A 22,347-nucleotide genomic window follows, 5' to 3' on the forward strand; every position below is an offset into this window, starting at 1 on the left:
AATAACGCTGTACATACGTCTAGTCAACACACGACATTTGAGTTAACTTATGGCTTTCATCTGCGGGGAGGGGTGGCGCCGTCGACCAATGTGGTTTCCTCTGATCCGGTGTACCGTTCCTCTGAAACGGCTGCCTTACATGATGTTGCTTGTCGTTTGTTATTAGAAGCTAAGGCAGTGCAAAAGACTCAAGCCGACCGCCATAGACAAGCCGGGGAGGAGTTGGAGGAAGGGGATCTGGTTTGGTTATCCTATATTAAACATACTGGGGGAAAGTTTGCGCCACGGTATTTGGGACCTTTCCCTATTGTTAAAAAGATTTCTTCTGTGGCATTTAGATTGCGCTTGCCATCTTCTTTTAAGATCCATCCTGTCTTTCATCGTTCTTTATTGAAGTTGGATACTTCTGGGCGCCATAACACTGTAGCCGAGGAGATCACTGCTGTGTCTTCTCCTTTGGAGGAGGAGGCCTTTGTGAGAGGGGATAGTGTTATGGTTGAGCCTTCTGGCTCCGATACTAGGAGACGAGGTCGTAAGACTCCTCGAGAGTCAGACTCTTTTGAGGAGCGTGAAAGGAAGCGGCTTCGGGACTTATTTGCAGAACCAACTGACAAAGACTCCTTTGAGGGTTTTACCGAGGGAATGGAGGAAGAGATGGTTAGCTCAGAGGAGGATGATATGGAATGGACTCGGGTGAGGGAGGATTTGGGTGTCACTGGCAATGATAGCATGGGAGGCGACTGGCGGGTTGCAGGATCGGACCCGTGGACGGGCTGGAGGGATGGAACGGGATCCACAGCTGGGGATGCTGTGGGGCGTAGTCAAAGGTGTGTTAGTTCTGATGAGGATGATGATGAGGAGGCACCTGGAATTAGGATAGCAGCTGACAGCGATGAGGAGTTATGAACTGGCATAAAATGGGGTTTAGAATCAATGGCTAATTGCGTTGGGCAAGGTAATCTGGACGAACGCTTGGGCTCTTGCTGGGGAATTTCCTGAAGACGGGTGTGATTCGTTTGCTGTATACGTAAGTTACCAAGGACACTGGGCATAGACGGCGGGAGGAACTGTGTGGGCTTTTCCTGTGCAACTTGTGTTTAATCTTGATAGCTTGGACCTCCGTCGTCTTTTTGACGGACATTATTGCCAACTCTGGATTGACGCTGGACTGACTGACTGACTACGACTCTGGACTAACCCTTCTGTGGCTATCGGTGGAACTTGCGGAACCTTAGACGTCTGCGTTTGGCTTTCGACCTCGGACCGGATTGGGACCCCGCTGACCGTCGTTACCCTGATTGATGTGCCTGGACCTGGTTTTCGCCCGTTGCACGGAGGAGCAACAGCCCGAGTTACTTCTATAGCTCTTGAGTAGCAGAGGGGAATCCGCTGCTGGGTTTTGTGTTCATTTTGACCTTTTGTTAACCAGTTTTTGTTTATTTAATTGCCAGGCTGAAGTAAGCACCTTTGATTTAATCCGGATTAAACTTCTGTTAAATCCGGTTTATTCTTTTGAACTGTTTAAACTCAAACGAAGTTATTTTTGTTACTTTTCACACTGAAAACAAGTGTTTGCCTAGTCCTTTGTTTTCTACGGGCAATTTTTAGTTCTGTAATCTCAATAAACTGTGTTGTATTCTACTTGGAGCGTTCTGTCCTTGACACTATTAGTGCCATGTTTCAAAGGAATAATCCTGGTCATAATTTCCATATAAATATTCTGAATTAATAAAACCATATATTTGGTGGTTTTTAAAATCTGGTATAGTAAAGTTGTGAAAAATAGAAACAAAAATATCTCTTCAAATTTATTTTATCTGCATGTTTACTAGTGACTACTGCTGAACAATTAATTTGTGGAGATGTGTGGAGAACAATATTTTCTTTACTTTTGGAGAACTTTTTTTTAATATGTGACTCACCAGGTTAAAGTACTGAGCTGCTGAACTTGCTGACTGAATGGTCGGTGGTTCGAATCCAGGGAGCAGAGTGAGCTCCCGCTCTTAGCTACAGCTTCTGCCAACGTAGCAGTTTGAAAACATGCAAATGTGAATAGATCAATAGGTACTGCTCTGGCAGAAAGGTAATGGCGCTCCATGCAGTCATGCTGGCCACATGATCTTGGCGCATCTACAGACAACGCCGGCTCTTTGGCTTAGAAATGAAGATGAGCACCAATGCCCAGAGTCAGATACGACTGGACTTAATGTCAGGGGAAAACCTTTACCTTTACTATGTGTATTTTATAGAATGTTTTAGATGAATGTGTGTTTTAGCAATGTTATAACCCGCCTTGAGCCATGAGGAGAGGCAGGCAAGAAATAAATAATAATAATAATAATAATAATAATAATAATAATAATAATGAATTGTGAATATTAGAGGTATGCATGCATTTCAAAATTGGGGGAAGGACATTAGAGATAATTTCCAGAAAGCCAGGAGGAATGAAAAATTGGAGTGGCTTCGTTGCGATTGTCCCATTCAGAAAACTCATTTGGAAGTGCATACTTACATTAGTCCAATTGCAGTCACTTTTCTCAATTATCACTTCCCGATAGTTATTTCATTTTTCACAATGTCTACATGAAGCATGATTTTAAAAAAGATTGTTTCTTATGAGTACTGTCATCCTTCCACAGATGTTCTAGAATGAACCATGTTTAAGTCACATTGCAATATATTCCAAAACAAAATAAAGTATGTGTCTTTTAGGGCTGTTGTGTGTTTTCAAGGCTGTATGGCCATGTTCTAGAAGCATTCTCCCCTGACATTTTGCCCACATCTATGGCAGGCATCCTCAGAGGTTGTGAGGTATATGTGTCTTTTAGTTACCCGTTGGCCTTATCCATTCCATCTGGTTTTACTTAGGCAAGGAATACTCAGTAATGTTTTGTCATTGTTGCTTGTGAAATACGATGCATGGTAATCTTTGTAGTTTTCAGAGAGTTTTTTGCCCCTGTTGATCTCAGCCATTCAGTCTCTCCCCTTGCTTGAAGTATTCTCTTGAAGTCTGTTTCTTGCTTCTGCTAGATTGTAAGTAGTTGCTGGAACTACTGCAGAATATTGGAAATTGTCTGGTAAACATTTTTTTGTTTTGAAATACTTTTTAGTTCAAACCTGACCACCGTGGCACTAACCCACTTATAAAATATATATGTACTTCTCATTTATTGGCTCCATTTACGGGCATTTAGTGGACTGGCAATAAGATAAAAAATGCTTTTAGTAGATTACATACACACATTAGATTAGGCACTTGGACTTGACAATTGACTTTGGCTATTATGATGACTGTTTCCATCACTGCAGTGTATCTGCATTTAGTAATCACAAAAAATAGCACTGCATATTTTTGTCCCTGTAACCAGAGTATTTGAGCATTATATACTAGAGTAGTACAAAAAAATCAAGCTTAACATGTTGGTAAAGGTTTTCCGCTGACATTAAGTCTAGTTGTGTCCAACTTTGGAGGTTGGTGCTCATATCCATTTCTAAGCTGAAGAGACAGCATTGTCCATAGACACCTCCACAAGGTCATGTGATCGGCATGACTGCATGGAGTGCTGTTACCTTTCCTCCCAAGTGGTGCCTATTGATCTACTCACGTTTGCATGTTTTCTAACTGCTATGTTGACAGGAACTGGGGCTAATAGCAGGAGCTTGCCCCGCTCCCCAGATTCGAACTGCCAACCTTTTGGTCAGCAAGTTCAGCAGTTCAGCGGTTTAATCCGCTGCACCACCGGTTGGCTCCAAGCTCAACATGACATCCATTCAAATTTTTAAAGGCTGTTATCGTCTTAGAGCCTGTTGCACCCCTAGCCTGCGTAGGCACCTCCAAACCACACTGAAGCCCCAGAATATAGCAAGCAAGCTGTTTATTGAAGATTATATGCAAGCAATAGCAAAATCAAAGTTCAAATTCAAAGTCAATAAAATGGGTTTGAGTCCACAAGAACAAAGTACTTGAAAATCTTGAAGCAAGAATCTATAAAAGTCACTCAAAAAACATAGTCCAAACCAGATATCAAAGTAAGTCGCAAGAAAGGTATCAAGAATTATTCAAACAAGCTATCAAGGATTAATTCCAAGGCATGAGTCAAACTGGAAACACAGGAAACAAGACTAGAATGCAGGATCAAACTCTAGGGTAGTCCAAGGTACAAAGTCAATGCTGGAACACAAGGCAAGGGTCTTGACTAGAATAGAAATCCAAACGGCAAAGTTACTGGAACATTCAACTGGATTCACAGGCAGAAGCGAGGCTAGAACTGGAAGCAAGATAAAAGGCTGCACAGGAACACGGAGAAAATATCTTACCCTCTTGGATTAGCAATGATACCACCTCTGGCTGTGTCAGAGAAAACAACCCTTTATAAGAGAAATTCAAGGTCCCTGGCTGTGAGAAGGTTGCTCATTAGTTTGTTTCAAAAGAAAACTTCTGCTCCTTCGGACATACTCCTTTTATTTCCATTGCTGAGTTATTGTCCTCCTTCTGTCAAGCTCATTATCCCTCTCCACTTTATCAGCTCCCACATCTAAACTAGAATGTCCATCTGGCACCTGGAGATCCGACCTTGACTGCTGGTGAGGAATGTGATTCAAACTGCCTGCTTGCAACCATTCTGTCTCTGGTCCCAGAATCCACTGGGACAAACTCTGGCTGCATCTCAGGCTCTGCCTGCATCTCAGGCCATGTTATATCCCAGCCAGCCATGGCTTCAGCGCCTGATCAGGAGCTGAACTCTGACACAGATGAGGCTTATTATGACTTTTCACCCAGTTCTGAGAACCCTTTGCAGTTCCAGGTGCCTGGAGAAATTAGCCAGGAAGAGCAGTTAAGACTCTTCCTTCCTTTTCTGTGCCAGGTGTTCTCAGCTCGCCTGAGAATGCGGATTTTAATCGAAGAGAATTTCTGAATCATGAGAGGAGCACAAACAAGGCCTTCGTAGAAACCAACGTCTGGCGTCCCGAGGGGATAATGGGTAGAGTTCCCATAGGAAGTTTTTGGGAGTATTGCTCTCCCTATTTTGGATTCAGTTTAGGACCCATAACAGTGTTTTGCTCGGTGGCTTCTTTGCGGTGTCAACGTAGCTCTTCCTTGAGAGAGGTTCTCCATCTCCAGCTCTTGTTTGTTTCCAAGCCAAGTTTATCCAGTTCCAGTTGGGCTGTGCCCAGTACTGGACACAGAATTCCAGGCAAAATTTGACAAAAACAGAATAGAATCATAGAATCATAGAATAATAGAGTAGGAAGAGACCACTTGGGCCATCTAGTCCAACCCCCTGCCATGCAGTAAAATGATAATCAAAGTATTCCTGACAGATGGTCATCCATCCTCGGTTTTAAAGTTTCCAAGGAAGGCTTCACCACACCCGGAGGTAGAATACAAAACGAATGTTAGTTCCCCTGATCTAGATGCTAGTACATCAATGCTCTTGGCCACTACATTACACTGTTGACTCCTGTGGTCTACTGTTATCAAACTGGGTGTCATTCAGTTATACCTATGTATTGCATTTCCCCCCATCTAAATAATTATCCCTGGTGCCAGATGTATATTTCAGTCAGTAGACACTAAGCCACAATGTACTCCTTTAGATTTCATTCAATATTTTTCTGAAGGAAAAAAATTGAGTCAAGTTGTATAACATGTGTCCTATAAAAGTGCATACTATTTTCTCCCACATTAGTAGCTAACAAAGAAACCCATTCACAGTACACATTTATTGTATGATTAACTACTGTAATTCCATCTCCTGACATCCTGGGATAGGCAGGATTTTAGGGATGGCCATTTAGGCTTCTCAGATCACCCTGGTGCCTTACCAAACTACAAAATCCATTATTCCATATGATACAGCCATGACTGCATCCAAGTGGAATAATAGTGCTATATTTGTACAGTGTGAATCGAATCCTGGTATCGGGTGAGGAATGTAGAAACTAGCCTAAAGTATATGGAAATGAGTGGAACTTTTCCATAGTTGCTAGGTTCCTGAAAATAGTATATCACTTCATATAAACAGCACAATTCTGTACACATCTAGTCAAACACAAATCCCATTGAGATCAGTTAGACCAGGCATGGGCAAACTTTGGCACTCTGGATGTTTTGAACTTCAACTCCCACAATTCCTAACAGCCGGCATGGGAATTGAAGTCCAAAATACCCAGAGGGCTGAAGTTTGCCCATGCTTGATTTAGACTTATTCCTGGGTTAGTGTGCATACTATTGCCATCTAACTCTTTCAACAAAAATTGCCTTCCCTGAAAACGTTGTATTGAATTTGATGCTGATAAATTTCAAATAAACATGTATGGGCTGGTGGCCTTAAAGTATTTCTCAATCTGTAATTTCATTTGCATTTTATGAGAAATATTTTACCTTTTTCTAAGATGGGGTAAAATTGTGCTAACTCACTTTGCTCTGCCCTTTGCTCACTGTGAAAATAAGATTATTGTAGACATTCATGAACTCCAAAGTTTGCTATGCATTTGCTATGCATTTTATCTAAATGTACAATTTCTTATTTCACCTTTTGATTTCTGGTTCTCCCCGTGCTTGAGAAAACACTGCACTATTGGTATTGTAGTCTATCATTGAAGAGTGAATATCTCTTTACCATTACTTCTGCCTTCTCATACATCCAAAATAAGGGTTTTTCCACCAGTTGAAACATTTATCTTTGCTTTATCATGCGTTCATTTGAGAACCTCTGTATATAAACTAATCAAAAGTTCAGGAAGCCTTAGAATGTAGCACAACATAGGGGGGGAAAAAATCTAAGAACGTAAAATGAATGAGATACAAGACCTGCAGTGCATTTGGAAACATAGGCCCCTTCCACACATCTGCATAAAGTCCACATTGAACTGGATTATATGGTAATGTGGACTCAGATAATCCAGTTCAAAACAGATATTGTGGATTTATCTGGCTTGATATTCTGGGTTATATGGCTGTGTGAAAGGACCCTTTGTGTTCATATGCAAACAAATATTGCAGCCCACTCACGGATAGAGAGACAAAATGGAACAAGGTCAGAAAGCACTGCCAGTGATTTTAATAGCATTTGTAAATGGTTGAAGAAAAATGAGTCTCTTAGGCTGCCTAATGTATTCTCTCGTCCTCTGCATCATAACTTCTTTGTGCATTGCTCTTCATCCATCAGTTGTATTTAATGTGGAAGCTGACCCTTGATGTGTGGATCTTCTTCTTGAACAATTGGTGTATTAGTATGGATCCAGGTAACTAAATTTGGGTTAAACCTACTCTTAAATAATTTCCCAGTGGCATGGCTGCTATTGGAGCTGAAAATGGACACCACAGCTGTGCATTTCACCGTGTGCTTGGGCCATATATTGCCAGTTCTGACCACCCATTTGTTACCAGATCCACTGCTTGGAGAGTCTCTCCTAAATACCTTTAGACAGCATCTACTTTGAACTGGTACTTTTAAACAAAGAGATTGAAAATGTGCCCCTTTAGTAGTTTTTAAATTCCCCTTCCATCTGGCTATGTTGTTCACAGCTGATGGGAATGGCAGTCCAAAAATAATCTGGAAAGTCCACACATTCCCCACTCTTGTTTGAACAAGAGAAAGCTTGTCTATTTACTGAATACCTTCCTTAGGGAAAACCACCTAACACCAGCTTGGTTTTCTTTTATGTGCTGCTGAAACTTTTTTCTAAAATTTCCCTAGACACTGTATACACCTTGATGATTTTAAACTTTGACTTTTAACTGAGTTATTATCTACAGTTTTCCACATGCTGCTTTGCTTTGTTAATCACCCAGGGATTTCCTGATATAGGATGTACAGAAATATATTAAATACATAATTAATAAATACATTTTGGGATTAAAATGATGAGTTATACTTTAAATTAGAAAAACCCAAGAGAAAAACCTACAGGTCTAACTGCCTGGAGTTCCCAGTACCATTTGGAGTTCATAATGTAGCATTTACTGTGCCCATTAAAGAAATGAAATCAGTAGGAAAATTTATGGTGAGTAGATTGTTACCTTTTTGTGGAATTGGCCAGGGTTAGGTTGTTTTATCTATTATACATTCTAGGTTAAAGAGCATCTATCAGGCAGGAAAAAAAGACACAGGGTAGGAATGAAGAGTCACTTGTTTTAAAATAAACAGTTGAAATTGTGTGTTGCAACTTCAATTTTTTTGCACATAACCCGGGCTTGAATCCTCCCTCTTTAGACCTTTCAAGCCACTCCAGCATCTGTGACATGAATTAGCACAACAGCTGTTGACCTTTTCAACACACAGCACACAGAAGGACCTATCACAATTTCTAGTAGGTCACACAGAGCAGTTTCTTAGATAGCATCAAGAACTGCATTTTAGCAGTAGCTACTGGAGATGTTCTCTGGGCATTTATCATCACTATACAGATCTGAATCCAGCATGCATTGCTACTGAGGCCCATTTTCCCCACATAATAATGAGACAACATTACTTTAGATTCCATATTATCTGAAGAATGTAATGCAATAAGGGATAAAACTAGGCCTCCTTCATAATAAAGTACTTGTCCTCTGTAGATTGTGAATTCCCTTCTTAAATGAGTCTATAACAACCTGACATTACAGGCAAGGAAGGCTAGCTATTTCAGATATCTCACCTAAGTAAAATGACCAATATATGATAAGCATAGCCCATCAACACCACCAGTGTTTTAGATCTTACTCCCCCTTCCAAATGCAATTTAGCTAAGAGATACACAAGGACATCAATAAAATGGAATCAAACAAAAACATTAAAACAATTCAACAGATAAGTGGTTTAAAAACAAAATGCAAAATGTATTGTCGAAGGTTTTCATAGCCGGAATCACTGGGTGTTGTGAATTTTCCGGGCTGTATGGCCATGCTCCTGAACATTCTCTCTTAACATTTCACCCACATCTATGGCAGGCTCCTCAGAGGTTGTGAGGTATATTGGAAAAGTAAGCAAGGGATGTTTATCTATCTGTGGAAGGTCCAGGGTTGGAGAAAGAACTCTTGTCTGTTGGAGGCCAGAGTGAATGTTGTTATTAATGAGTAGCATCAATGGCCTTGCAAGCTTCATTCCTGCCTGGGGGAATCCTTTGTTCGGTGGTGTTAGCTGCCCCTGATTGATTCATGTCTGTAATTCCTCTGTTTTCAGAGCGTTGTCCTTTATTTACTGTTCTGATTTTAGAGTTTGTGAATACTGCTAGCCAGATTTTGTTTATTTTCATGGTTTCCTCCTTTCTGTTGAAATTGTCCACATATTTGTGGATTTCAGTGGCTTCTCTGGGTGAATCTTTGTTTTTACTCTTGTGGTTTGTTCTTGGACTTGCAGCTCTTCTGATGTCTGTGGCAGAGTATCCATTGGCCTGTAGAGCCCAGTTTAGGTGGTTTAGTTCATCTTGGAGGAGGTGGGGTTCGCACTGGCTTCCAACAGCCCAAAATGCACAACAACCCAAAATGCAAAACATTTTTCAGAAGCCAGCTGGAATAAAAGCAAGCTTTCTTTGCCAGCAGAAGGACAGCAAGAGGAGGACTCACGTAGCCTCTCTAATGACCTTATTACATGGAGGAGCACCCCCGCCATGTGTTGTTTTGCCAGAAAGCTCCAGTGTAGCAACGCTTCCCCCATCACGTAGAGGAAATGATACCCAAACCGAACCAAAGTGTTCTGGCTCCATTGGAATGTTCCCATGTTTAGGGGAAAACGTTCAAGGATGCTTCTACCCTGGTTGGGGGTATGGGAAACAATCATTGAAGCAGGCTGGTGTGATGAGGTCCTAAGAAATTCCAGCATCTAGTGGCAGCCACCAGGAAGGCCCTGTGTTGTGCCCCAACCACACATGCTGTGAAATCGATAGAACTGAGAGCAGATTCTGTTCTGAGTATTGCAAGGTTTGGGCAGGTCCATATGCGGAGATACAATTTGGACCTAAGCTCTCCAGATCAGTGACATAGGGCTGAAGATACTGCATTCTTGCTCTGAGTAGCAGAATTTATGGCAAGTTCATCAACCCAATTAATTCAATCTATTTTCCAATTCTTTGTAGAAACTAAACTGACTCATTTGTAGCTGAATACAGTTGTGCAATGAAGTTGGAGAATAATAAATCCCAGGTAATTTATTAGAGTAGTCCTCTGACAATGGGGTTACCAGTTCAAGTCCAGAAGTCCCTGTCACCTTATGAAAACATCTCTAGTTAGTACAGCTTTCACTTAGGGCCCTACTAGACAGGCCCAATATACCTGGATCTGATCCCAGGTTTCTGTTTATTCCAGATTATCTGGACTCATCTTAAAACACAAAACCTGGGATCAGATCCTGGGATATAGGGCCTGTCTGGAAGGGCCCTTAGGCTCTTTCCACACAGCTGTATAAAATCCACATTAAACTGACTGTGGACTCAAATAATCCAGTTCAATGCAGATATTGTGGATTATCTGCCTTGATATTCTGGGTTATATGGCTGTGTGTAAGGGTCCTTAGAGATATTTTCACCCTCCCCCATTGTTTGTAAAAGAAGGGAGACTCTGCCTTGTGTTACTTGTGAGTCATGACACATATTATTTAAAACTTTGCCTGGCTTGGAAACAACTTGTTAAAATTCTAGTACATCCCTGCTAACTCCAAGGACTTCTTCCTATACATTGCACGTAGTAAAGGTTCACATCAAAGGAGACAAATTTGATTTGAAGCCGAACTCCAATTGTGTTGGCAATGCTGGGCTGTATGATTATTCTAAAAGGATAATAATGTGGTTGAGCTGTTGGTGGCTAAACTGAGGAAGTTGTGTCACGTAAGGAAAATGTACAAAAGGAAATGGAATTTAGAGATGAGGCTAGTTAATTACAAGAAAGATAAAAGAAAATTAATTAAAAGAAACAACCCATGAGCCGTTTAAAACATTACTATCTATAGGGCAATTGCCACTAATTGGTTACTTTTTTTGAAAAAAATCCAAGACTAACTTGATTTATTCAAGGATGCTGTCTTGCAGTTCATTACAATATTTCATTGAACTTGCAAGCCTACAATACTTCAAACATAATGGACCTTATTCTTAAGGCGTTGTAGTGGAAAAGTAATCATGGATCCCCTTCAAATGTCTGTGGAATATCGACAATATGTGCTTTATCAGTGTGAATTTGAAATCTAGGCAAATGAAAATTGTGTAATCAAGTGCATTAGAGCCCCAGGGAGCTATCCACCAAGCTTTGCCACCCCATGCAAACGCCATAAAAATGGATGGGCACTACGTGAGATGATTGTTGACAGAGGCACTACAGGAGGTCTTGTTTTTAGGTTTAGAAACAATGGAGTCCTAGGAGGAGGACCTATTTCAAACTATATTGAATAAAATAATGGATGTATTACTGGAAAGATTTCACATTATAGCTGTTTCAAACTGGGGTGGGAAACTGTAGCCCTCCATATGTATATAAAAAGCCATGATTCTCCAGACCTACATATACTTTGATTTGTGTCATTGGTTAGTATTTGAATCTTACGTTTTTTTGCATGGCTGCCCCTCCAGTTTCTTAATATCACTTTGTTTATATGAATCTTACGAAATAGATATGACAAACGAATTACAAAGGTTTGCACAGCCCTAATGTCTATAATTGTTCAGTCCTATGCACGCCCACAGTAAACTAAGTACTTCTGAGTTCAGTAAAATAAAAGTCCAGTAAAACTTCAGTAGGTCAGTAAGTCTCCATTAAATCACTGCTAGAGTGTATAGAGTGGCAGCATAAATATTCCTTCTGAAGAGTTTCATCATCATTTGATCTTGATCCAGAGCTTCATATAGCTGGTTCAATAAGTGTTTGATCCAGATTTAGCCTGGTTTTTGAGAGGCACTTTCTTGGGTGGTGCTCTTTGAATGGTTTCCTTCTCAAAGGTGTGAAAACTGCCTATTTTGTGTAGTCTGCCACTTGTATAAAGCATAATAAATCCTATGTCATGGAGAAATAGTACAACAACTGGAACATTTTCAAGCCATTTGGATAAAACACCCCCAGAAGTATAGGCACCAAAATATAGGCTGGGTTTCCCTTGAGATAAATCCAACTTTTAAGCATGAATTAAATGTGATATTTTATTGATTGAGAAACACCAATCTGATCAAGGAGAGAGGGGACAATGAGGAAGAACTGGAGAGGCAGTGATTTTCCTCTAATTTTTGATATGCTATCCAATGTGATGTTTATCAGTAGCTTTATTATTTGTTCTGTAGTTTATGTATTCATATGACTTCATAGGCTGTTCTGTAACACAGAAATCCCAAGACAGCTCACACAATAAAAGAAGTTCAAAAGAACAAAATAAAACAAGACTACAATAAATATCATGCAACACTGAGACAATGGTGAATTACGATTATAAAACTAAACACAGATCAAAAATGGAGGAGATGATAAAAGGGCTAAGAATCACATTGCAAAGCTTTGTTAGGATTTAAAAGTACTGTGATGAACCATGGGCCTTGTAGTCCTGCTCAGGACATTGTAATCCCTGATGAAGATGAAAACTTGGGTTTTTTACCTTCCCAGTCTGAACTGGATTCCTCTCAGCCAGATCTTTCCCAGGCAGATCTGGAAACCTTGCACCTGCAAGAAAGTTGTGCCCCAGAAGTATGTCAAACAACCCCAGAGCCTACTTCTCCCGTGTTCTTGCGCCGGGAGTTTTGTAAACAACAGAGAAGTTTGGATTCAGCTTCGCGCAGGAGTGCGAGGATAGCAGCTAAGAATGTTGCCAATTAACATTGGTTCTCGTGAGAATCTTTAAGGAGTTTAACATCTGGTCTCAGAGTTTAGCTTTCGTTTCTGATTCCCAGAGAACCGCTTTGGTGAGAAAGTTGGACTCTATATAGGTGTTTTGCCCGCGTAGCAACTTCGCGGAGTCAATTCGTCAGCCTGCGGAGCGAGTTGTGTTTGGACAGCGCGCTCCGATTCAAGCCTCGCTTCAGCTCAAGCCTTGCCTTGCTATCCAGCCTTCGCCTTGCTTCCCAGCCTTGTTTACCTACGGACTTTGCCTTGTTTCCCAGGACTAATCCTTGCCTTGTTTCACGGATTTTACCAAGTTATTCCACGGACCTTGTTCTTGTTCTTAGTTACCTTGTTCCACGTTCAAGCCTTGTTTCAAGTATCAAGTTATTTCCTAGCCACGTTCAAGTTTCATGGACTAAAGGACCTTGTCATCTCCCCTCACTTTGCTTGGCAAAGTGAGTGTTTCGGTTATTGGATTACAACTTTGGACCTTAATATTTCTTATTGGACATTGCTTTTTTGGACTAATTCTGACCTTTCCTGAAGGGTCTAATTCTGGACTATTTTCTACACTTGTTTTTATTAACTTTATATATTCCATCAATAAAGATATTAGTTAGATTCCGGCCTCTGTGTATGGTTATTGGTGCCTCTGCCGCCTGGGTCGTGACAGTTTGACTCCGCCACCCATAAGCACCAACTAACCGAGGCCAGGATGTCTACCGGAGCCGCGCCGGCTGGACAGCCGCTCAGCTACACCATCAGCAAGGACGAAGTGGACCGCATCCGTGACAGACTCAACGCGCAGGATGGGGAAATAAAAGGGTTGAGGGAGCGCGGAGTTCGCCTCCCGGCCATGGCGTTGCCTACCAAGTTTTCTGGAGAAGCTGCTAAGGTTCATGTTTTCCGCCGCCAATGTCAAGCTTATCTAGAGGCCCGTGATGCCGAGTTTCCCCAAGAAGACATCAAGGTGGCGTGGGTCTACAGTCTTCTAGATGGACCAGCGGCTAGCTGGGCGACGGCCCTGTTTGATCAAGCCTCCCCCCACCTAAATTCAGCACAACGCTTCTTGGATCACCTTAAGGAGACCTGGGGAATCGAGGACAATTTGGAGGCAGCCGGTCACAAACTCCGGCGCCTCCTTCAAGGAGACAGACCCATGTCTCAGTACATAGCCGAGTTCCGCGTGCTGGCCCACAACACCGGCTGGAACGATGTAGCCCTCAGAGGACAATTTCGGGAGGGTCTCAACATTGAAATGCTGGAAGAAATCTCCAAGGTGGATCCTCCCCAGACCCTCGAGGCACTCATTGATCAATGTTTACGGGCTGAAGTCATGATTGCCAACAGGAAACAATGGGTTCGAGGCCAGGGCGGTAGAGCCGGGGCAAAACCCCCCGCTCCCGCCAGTGTTCAGCCACGTCCGGTGTGGAGACCCCCGCCGCCAACCCCATACCCCAGAGGAGGCGAGGAGGTGCCGATGCAGTTGGGCAATGTGCGTCCCAGACTAGATGCCGCCGAGAAGGCCCGTCGTCAACGCTTGAACCTCTGCTGGTACTGCGGGAACGGGGGCCACTTCGCCAGAGAGTGCCCAGCCAAAGGGAAGCCTGCCGCCCGTCTTGCGGCGGCGTCCTCCACGGAGTCGAAGGCGTCTGAGCCGACTGGCACACAGCCGGCGGGGGAAGCCAACGACCGGGTGTAGAGAGGCTCGCCAACCCGGTCAAAAAATCCATCCAAGAGCCGCCAACCGGGGTCCTGTTCCTTCTCGTGGTCACATTATGGTCAGCAAAAAGGGGACCCGTCATGATCCACGCCATGATAGACTCTGGAGCTACCAACAATTTCATCGATAGAGAGTATGCCGACTCTCTGGGATTACAATATCATGATTTCAAGAATGCCCGTGTGGTGCAAGCCATAGACGGCCGTCCCCTCAAGACGGGCCCCGTAAGCCAGTGGTCGGAACCCACCAGGATGTGGATAAGGGAACATATGGAAGAGATTTCCTTCTTTGTTACCGAGGTTCCCCATTTCCCTGTGATTTTGGGAATTCCATGGCTGACACTCCACGACCCTAACATCTCCTGGTCCAACAGAGAACTGCAGTTTGCTTCACCGTACTGCCAAAACCATTGCCTCGTAGCCAAGGTATGCCATGCCACAGACTCCGAGCCCATCATCACCTTGCCAAAGAAGTACTCCGAGTATTGGGATGTATTCAATGAGAAAGAAGCCGAAAAATTACCCCCACATAGACCTTATGACTGTGCCATTGACTTGGTGGAGGGGGCCCCGATCCCGCGAGGGCATCTCTACTCCCTGACTGAACCAGAGCAAGAAGCTCTCAGGGAATTCTTAGAGACAAACCTTCGCAAGGGGTTCATCAGACCCTCTCAATCCCCAGCCGCCTCCCCAGTGATGTTTGTGAAGAAGAAGTCAGGGGAATTACGCTTGGTGGTGGACTACAGAGCATTGAACAATATCACCAAGCGGAACAGCTATCCCCTGCCCTTAATCTCGGATCTACTGGACCGACTTCGAGGAGCCAAGGTCTACACCAAGCTGGATCTTCGGGGGGCTTATAATCTAGTTCGCATCAGAGAAGGGGACGAGTGGAAGACCGCCTTCCAGACTAAATTCGGATTATTCGAGTCCCGAGTTATGAATTTCGGTTTATGCGGAGCTCCCGCAACGTTCCAGCATTTTGTCAACGACATTTTTCAGGACTATCTAGACAGATTCTTGATAATCTACTTGGACGATTTTTTGGTGTTTTCCAGATCACAATCAGAACATGAGAACCACGTCAAAATGGTGTTGCAACGACTGCGGGATCATGGACTTTATGCCAAGCTAGAAAAATGCGCTTTTGATCTACAAGAGGTAGATTTCCTTGGCTACCGCATCTCGCCTCTAGGGCTTTCCATGGATCCAGCCAAAGTTTCAGCAGTATTGGAATGGCGGGCGCCAACTAACAAATCAGAGGCAGCAACGTTGGGCTTTATTCTTTGAACGTTTCAACTTCCAGATTCATTATGTGACCCCAGCTCAAACCAAGCAAGCAGACGCCCTGTCACGTAAACCGGAATACGCTGCAGGACGCAAGGAGACCTTTGAATCCCAACTGCTACAACCTGAGAACTTTGCCACGCTCACAGTGGGGAACACCAAATCCAGTCCCATTGGTTCAACTTCCCCTACTCCAGGACCCATCTGTGCTCAAGAAATCAGGGCTAGTCAGCAGGCAGATGCCTGGGCGCAGGACCAACTTCGCCAAGGTCTGCATTTTCCCTTTTCGCTTAAAGATGGGCTGCTCTGCTATAGAAATCATGTTTATATCCCACCCGGACCGGGCAGGGAAAAAGCGCTTCGTCTGTGTCATGACTGCAAACCAGCAGGACACTTCGGACTATTTAAAACCATGCATTTGATCCTAAGAGATTTTTGGTGGCCCAAGATCCGCAAGGATGTGGAAAAATATGTCAACACCTGCCCAGTATGCCAGCGCTCCAAGATACGAAGGGAGAAGCCCTCAGGGCTTTTGCACCCCCTTCCTACCCCATCTCGCCCATGGGAAATAATTTCCGCGGATTTCATCACTGACCTACCACCTTCCTGTGGATTCACCACGATCCTAGTGGTGGTGGACCTATTCACCAAGTTAGCCCATTTCATTCCCTGCGAAGGCCTCCCCACGGCCAAAGAAACTGCGGATCTATTTCTTCAGCATGTTTTCAGACTACATGGATTGCCCAAGAGTTTAGTCACAGACCGTGGATCTCAATTCACCTCTCGTTTTTGGAAGGCACTACAAAAACTATTGGGCATAGACTCTCGCTTATCTTCAGCTCATCATCCCCAAACAGATGGGCAAACGGAACGCACCAATGCCACTTTGGAGCAGTATCTTCGCTGTTATGTAAACTACCAACAGGACAATTGGGCTTCTCTGTTACCACTGTCTGAGTTTGCCTACAATAATGGAGTTCAAGCTTCTACAAAAGAAACGCCGTTCTTTGCAAATTACGGTTTCCATCCACGTTTCTTTCCCCCTGTCATTGAAACTTCAGAAGTTCCCGCAGCAGAGGATTGGCTGCAGGAACTCACAGCGGTGCAACAACTTTTGCTCCAGCAACTGGACCAAGCCAAGGAGGACTATAAACGCCACGCTGACAAACACCGCCAGCCGGGCCCCGAAATCAAGGTAGGAGATCGGGTTTTCCTGTCCACTCGCTTTCTGCCCTCCCACCGCCCATGCCGGAAGTTAGATGCCCGCTTCATTGGCCCCTATCCAGTGGTGGCGCAATTAAACCCCGTGACTTTCAAACTCCAACTTCCGCGTTCAATGCGCATTCACCCAGTGTTTCACCGTTCCCTGCTCCTACCGGCGGATGGTGTGCGTCCTGATACAGACCAACCGGCCCCCCCTCCTGTTTTGATGAATGGGGAGGAGGAGTTCGAGGTTGAGGACATTTTGGATTCTCGCTTTCATCGCCGCCGCCTACAATATCTCATTGACTGGGTGGGTTTTGGGCCTGAGGAACGTTCTTGGGAAGACGCCTCCACAGTCCATGCTCCTGATCTAACCCGTCGCTTCCATCTGACCTATCCCACCAAACCGCGACCTCGCGCCTCGGGGAGAGGACCCCAGTTTGGGAGGGGCCCTGAGGAGGGGGATAGTGTGATGAACCATGGGCCTTGTAGTCCTGCTCAGGACATTGTAATCCCTGATGAAGATGAAAACTTGGGTTTTTTACCTTCCCAGTCTGAACTGGATTCCTCTCAGCCAGATCTTTCCCAGGCAGATCTGGAAACCTTGCACCTGCAAGAAAGTTGTGCCCCAGAAGTATGTCAAACAACCCCAGAGCCTACTTCTCCCGTGTTCTTGCGCCGGGAGTTTTGTAAACAACAGAGAAGTTTGGATTCAGCTTCGCGCAGGAGTGCGAGGATAGCAGCTAAGAATGTTGCCAATTAACATTGGTTCTCGTGAGAATCTTTAAGGAGTTTAACATCTGGTCTCAGAGTTTAGCTTTCGTTTCTGATTCCCAGAGAACCGCTTTGGTGAGAAAGTTGGACTCTATATAGGTGTTTTGCCCGCGTAGCAACTTCGCGGAGTCAATTCGTCAGCCTGCGGAGCGAGTTGTGTTTGGACAGCGCGCTCCGATTCAAGCCTCGCTTCAGCTCAAGCCTTGCCTTGCTATCCAGCCTTCGCCTTGCTTCCCAGCCTTGTTTACCTACGGACTTTGCCTTGTTTCCCAGGACTAATCCTTGCCTTGTTTCACGGATTTTACCAAGTTATTCCACGGACCTTGTTCTTGTTCTTAGTTACCTTGTTCCACGTTCAAGCCTTGTTTCAAGTATCAAGTTATTTCCTAGCCACGTTCAAGTTTCATGGACTAAAGGACCTTGTCATCTCCCCTCACTTTGCTTGGCAAAGTGAGTGTTTCGGTTATTGGATTACAACTTTGGACCTTAATATTTCTTATTGGACATTGCTTTTTTGGACTAATTCTGACCTTTCCTGAAGGGTCTAATTCTGGACTATTTTCTACACTTGTTTTTATTAACTTTATATATTCCATCAATAAAGATATTAGTTAGATTCCGGCCTCTGTGTATGGTTATTGGTGCCTCTGCCGCCTGGGTCGTGACAAGTACAGAGAAAAATAAAACAAATTCATTATAACATTTTTTGAAATGGTGCAGAACATATTAAATTTGGACCTTTGGAAAAAAAATGTTGATTTGCAATTCCTACAGTTCCAAATACAACAAGGATTTGGGATTTTAGGAATTCCGAAAAGTGTCAAAAACACCATTTGAAAAGTCATATCATAAACTGAATGTCAGTGCCAAAAAAATCCTTTCAGTAATAGCTATGTGCTGCCCATCACTTGGACAGGGCACCTGAAATATAAGAAAGGACTGACAGTCGCATATGAGAAGATCGGACTTCATAGTCCCTAGCTATGAAGGGTCTTAAAAGACTAAGATCAAAATTCTGAATGGAAGTCAAAAACCAGATGAAGTGCCCTTCAACTCTTTTGAGAAGGCTGGATTGGTTATTTTTATAAAACAAATTCATAGTTTAGGCTGATTTGTTACCTAGTGTACCATTCTTTTGCTGAAAACCAATAAATAAATAATACGTAAAGACAGAAAAGAAAGAAAAAACAAAGGAAAATAATAGAATTGAACAGGAGCAAAAAAGAGTGAATATTTATATCAATTATTCTCTGTGTGTGTATGTATTCAAGTGTAGGCTTATCACCACAAATGTGCTATTGTTCGTTCAAAAACTTTAAAAATGAAAGCATATTTAACTCAATTTTCATATTAATTGCTGAATGTTTTTCTGTATGAACCCACCCAAACCAAAAACCAGTAGCCAACCAGATCAATGATACAATATAAACATTGCAATATGCAGATGTATTTCCAGAGATTTATTCATAATGCTAGCTGTCTGTATCTGTGAATAAGGGTACCTGTATAGCCCCCCATATACTGGCTAATGTTGCCACCATAACTATATCAAGAGATGTTGGAATATGCCATTGTGCAACATCTGGAGAGCAAAAACTCTTCTACCTGTGTGTGGTTCTCAACCTGGGAGGCCCAGATGTTTTTGTCCTACAACTCCCAGGAATCCCAGCCAGTTTACCACTGGTGTAGAGAATACAAAGCATTCCAGTAAGAATATATACTCTCTTAAAAATGAGACGGGGGTGCCCCATTATTTAATTTGAGTTGGGGAATGATAAAAGACAGCTTCACAGACCTAGAATTTTAGAGTTCAAAAATGTCATGCAGGCCAATGGTTGTACTAATTTCATACACCTCTCCCTTCACATTAAACTGAAAATTGCAAAGTGTTTGTTTCCACAATAGGAGTTTTACAAGAAAGGGGGACTGTAGGAGTGGACCAACTGAGTCTATCATAATTAGAGTTCCTATTTACTCATTAATATACTGGTGAGAATTAGACAGTTTGAACACAATAGGCTTCCACAAAAGATATAGACTATGTAATTGGAATTTGCTGCTTAAATGTGGGATAAGAATTTTGTATAAAAATGCAGCACTGCAGGAGGAGAGATAAAACATAGCTTCTCTATTTTTATATGAGCGAAAAAAGGGTACTGTCTTATTTTCTTCATAGCATGAAATGTCTTTTTGCAGCACAAGAGGAAGGGAGGATGAAAACACCATCCATTAATCAGTATGTATGATGTGTGTCCATATTTGCAAAGTATTTATGAAATAATAATTACGAGATAACTAGTTATATAATCAACATAACAGGTCATGTAAAGGGCATTCTATTATTTGAGGGTTGAAAGGGGCATGCATGCGTGAGTTCTGCATCAATAAAACACTGCCTGGAAACCAATGTTGGGAAGGTATTGCCATTTCTAAGCATTGAGAAAATATCCAAAACAGAATGGTTCTGCCCTCCATGTATTGCAATTGCCAACCTCAAGGAGTTATGTACCCCAAACAAATAGCCAATGCAGACAGGCTAGAACAGTATTGAGTACTATGGGAGTGGAAGGAGGAGTCGAGCTAGTCCATCAGCCTTAATGAGATGGTCACAAAGTTTATCATAGGGATGGGCACTTACAGCATTTTAAAATGCATACCTCATAACAGCTATTCTGTCTAGTGACTATGGGAGTTGTAGGAGAAAAATATTTAAAAAGCCACCACTGCCCACCCTTGGTTTATCAACGTCATTAATCAGGGGAGGGTGATAGTCTTTGCCCTAGCAAATATTTTGCTTATCATTTTCCTAGCATGCTAGAAGCTGTAACCTAAAGCATCTGGGGTGACAACTTGGTCTCATTCATATGTTGAAGAAAAATGTGTCAACTCTGTTGGAGAACTATTACAAAGCTTGTTGGGAAACAGTCTAGAAAACTTAGACTCAAATCTCTATTTCTCAAGGGTGATCTTAGTCTAGAAACCCCTGCATTAGTTCCTTGTATATTAAAAGAATTCAACATAAGGCAGTTTTCAGTGAAATAGTGAACCTGCTCCGTATACTACAACTATTAACTGGAGATGGGACTTTTTATGGTTGAATTCTATTCTGTGAAAATGATTAGTAATTGCTAGATATTAAATGGATTCCTGCATGAAGAAAACAAGTTTGTCATGAAAGAACTAGACTAGAACGTTTCTCCTTGATATCTTGTTTTAAATCAGCAGTTTTAAGCATGAATTTTAAACCTGTGTCTTATATTTAATTTCTGTTCTGTGAATTTTAATATGTATTTTATAGAAATATGTTTTAATATGTATCTTTCATAGAAATACATTTCAATATGTTTATTTATATAATTTTTACAATGTTTATGTTGTTAATTATGCTGTAACTTGCCTCAAGCCACAAGAAGAGGCGTATAAGAAATAAAATACTACTACTACTACTACTACTACTAATAATAATAATAATAATAAGTATGATTTTTTAAGGTTTCTTTTTCTCTTTTGTTTTGAAGTATCAAGTTTGCTCCCACTTCCTATCTGAACTGTTTTAGTTCCAGTATATGGTCAACCTATGACCAGCAAAAACTAGATCCTTGTTTCAACTACATAATGTGATTCTTCAGAGGGATGAGAGAAATGATGTTAAACATATTATATTAATGAAATGTCCTTGATAGTTTCTGTAATAGGGTCTATTTGCCTAAATTACATGCTCCACATGAACTCAGTGCCAATTGCAGTAGGACCACCAAGAAGAAGATTGTATTTTGGGAATGACTCACCTTGCACACAGCCATTCCCTCTTAGTATCAGCCATCATGAAAAAGCTCTTTCCCTACAAACCAAAACTCAACCAAAACTCAAGAGACCAGTTTTCACTCTTTCTGTGTCTGAATTTCCAGTTTTATGTGTCGAACTGAGTAATGCTATGGATTTTGAACATTTTTTGCCAAATGATAGTCAACACACTCATTCTACATCAGAATAAAAATATGAGCATTTCAAATCTAGTAAAATTACCATCAATGAGTTGGGTACTATTCCATTATCCAGGCAAAGACCACTAGGGGTACTAGAGAGAGAAAGATAGTCCATTTTATGAGGGGGGGGGGAATTGAAGGAGGAAAACAATTTCCCCTGTTTTCACTGGTTATGCCCCCTCCCCACCTCCCTTATCATAAATGGGGACATGGGTGGGGGGAATAACAGGAAAACATGGAAAAATAGTTTACTCTTTCAACCTACCCTACCCTCCATAAAGTCCTTCTCTCTATAGTGCCCCCTAATGGCCTCCACTCGGATAATGGAACAGTATCATGAATTGCTTTGGGAATTGAGAACAGCAGTAAAAAAAAAGTAAATCACACTGTGACCTGAATGTTGTTTTTCATTATATGGCAAGAAAAATCTTCTCAGTGATGTCAATTTTCAAATGACTTTTTGGACCCAAATCTTAAGTAAGTTGTTGTGGTTGTACTGGAACTTTAGGAGTCATTTACCAAGTGCAAAATGCCTGGCAGTTAAATAATTATTAACAGAGGAATTATATTTGAGTATTGCAAGAGAGTTCACAA

At 42.3% G+C, this 22,347-nt stretch overlaps 1 protein-coding gene across 2 annotated transcripts in view; it reads left to right on the forward strand.

Moving 5' to 3' along the window:
* Positions 1–22,347, forward strand: part of sgcz (sarcoglycan zeta) — a 700,860-nt gene that overhangs the window by 50,790 nt on the left and 627,723 nt on the right. The gene's annotated exons all lie outside the window — the stretch shown is intronic.

This window comes from Anolis carolinensis, chromosome 5 (genome assembly GCF_035594765.1).
Source record: "Anolis carolinensis isolate JA03-04 chromosome 5, rAnoCar3.1.pri, whole genome shotgun sequence".
Lineage (NCBI taxonomy): Eukaryota > Metazoa > Chordata > Lepidosauria > Squamata > Dactyloidae > Anolis > Anolis carolinensis.